General features: G+C 45.0%; 1 pseudogene; it reads right to left on the bottom strand.

The window, feature by feature from the left end:
* Positions 1–686: 686 nt before the first annotated feature.
* LOC101421451 (G2/mitotic-specific cyclin-B1-like) lies at positions 687–2,249 on the bottom strand (annotated as a pseudogene).

Here is a 2,249-nt window from a genome sequence, read left to right as displayed (position 1 = left end):
AAGGAGAAAATTCTGAAAGCTGCAAGAGAATAGCAACATGTTATGTACAAGGGAGACCCAATTAGGTTAAGTGCCAATTTCTCATCAAATCATGGAGGCAAGGAGGCAGTGGGGTAAAATACTAAAAGTGCTGAGAGAAAACAATTGCCAACCAAGAATTTTTTTTAAGTATTTAAAGTTAAAAGGGGGAAGCGGATGTGGCTCAAGCAGTTGGGTGCCCACTTACTACATGGGAAGTCCCAGGTTCAGTTCCCAATGCCTCCTAAAGAAAATGAGCAAGAAAGTGAGTTGAAGTGATAGGCTGGCACAGCGAGCTGACACAATGAGATGATGCAACAAGATGACACAATGAGGAAATAGAGCGACACAACGAGGAAACAAAGAGACACAACAAGCAAGAGTGGAAGTGGCTCAAGTCATTGGGCACCTTCCTCCCATGGGAGGTCCCGGATATTGTGCCTCCTAAAAAGAAGACGAGCACACAAAGAACAGACAGTGAGTGCAAACCATGTGGGGTGGGAGAGGTGGGGAGAAGAAAAATAAAACAAATCTTTAAATTAAAGAAAAAGTTAAAAGGGCCACAAACTTTATTAGAAGCAAGGAAATGTAACATATAATATGTACAGACAGCACATAGTGCCAATTTTATTTACAAATATTAAAGTACACCAAGTCAAGTTCACAAGTCACAACTTTGTCACAGCCTTGGCTAGATCTTGAACTATTGCAGAATTCAGCTGTGCTAGATCTTAGTATGCTTAGAGGAGGCATACTTGTTCTTGATAGTCATGTGCTTTGTAAGCCCACAAGTCACCCTGACTATAGTCTTAGCTACATAACAGGAAGAAGGGATTCTTCAGTGTACGACAGGTAATGCTGTAGAGTTGGTGTCAATCCACAATTATCGAGAATTTCAGTGCTAGGCAAAAAGGTCCTGCTGGAATCTGAGAAGGAGGAAAGTGCACCATTTCAGAGTCCCATGTTGTCAATTCCATCAGGTTTAGCCAAAATATGTTGCTTAACATCAACCTCCCCAATCTTGGATGCTCTCTGAAGGAAGAGGGTGACCCAGACCAGCTTAAATTTCTTGGAAACTTCACTTCTGTCTGTCTGATCTGGTACATACTGTAAGTGTGGTAAGTCCACAAAGACAAAGTTGCCAATTTCTGGAGGATACATTTCTTCATATTTGCTTGCAATAAACATGGCAGTGCCTCCAACCAGCTGCAACATCTTCTTGGTTCTGTACGAACCAGTCAGTGATGGAAACAGTCATATGCATGGGTCCTGGAGCAGCGTGAATTTCCTTTGAACCAGCACTAGCCAGTCAGTTAGGATGGCCTCATGTTTTCAGTGACTTTCCAGCCCAGAAGGTATTTTGGTCTGACTGCCTGCTCTTCCTCAAGTTGTCTCAGATAAGCATAAATACCTTTCATATATTCACTACAAAGGTTTGGATCAGCTCCATCTTCTGCATCCACATCACTTCCTGCAAGAACTACATCAGATGTGAAGCTGACTTGGCCCAGTGGTTAAGGCGTCCGTCTACCACATTGACCCGTGTGGAGCTGGCCCATGCGCAGTGCTGATGCATGCAAGGAGTGCCCTGCCACACAGGGGTGTCCCGGCATAGGGGAGCCCCACACGCAAGGAGTGCACCCTGTATGGAGAGCAGCCCAGCATGAAAGAAAGTGCAGCCTGCCCAGGAATGGCACTGCACACACGGAGAGCTGACACAACAAGGTGATGCAACAAAAAGAAACAGATTCCCATGCCGCTGACTACAGAAGCGCGCAGAGAAGAACACACAGCAGATAGACACAGAGAACAAACAACTGGGGCGGGGCGGGGGGAGGGGAGAGAAATTAATTAAATAAATAAATCTTTAAAAAAAAAAAAAGAATTACATCAGAGAAAGCCTGACACAGATATTCGTCCACAGTGGCACATCTATTTGTTTCCATTGGGCTTGGAGAGGAAGTATCCACCAAAATAGGCTCAAACAAAAGTTTTCCTTCTTTAAGGGGTTCTGCTCTGGCTCTGGCTCTGGCTCCAGCACAGGCACAGGTGCTTTTTCCAGAGGTTTTGGTAGTTTCTCAGCAATAACTTTTCTAACAGCTGAACCTTTGGCTTCCTTTTTCCGAGGCAGTTTTGGCCTGTGGCCGTTCGTTGATTTTGTTACTGGTGGCTCCAAGAGCTCTTCTTGGCTTCAGCCTGGTCTTGGAGACAGCAGCACTGGTCAGAGGCAT

This window comes from Dasypus novemcinctus, chromosome 3 (assembly GCF_030445035.2).
Source record: "Dasypus novemcinctus isolate mDasNov1 chromosome 3, mDasNov1.1.hap2, whole genome shotgun sequence".
NCBI classification, from domain to species: domain Eukaryota; kingdom Metazoa; phylum Chordata; class Mammalia; order Cingulata; family Dasypodidae; genus Dasypus; species Dasypus novemcinctus.
This window is presented reverse-complemented; position numbering and strand designations above follow the sequence as displayed.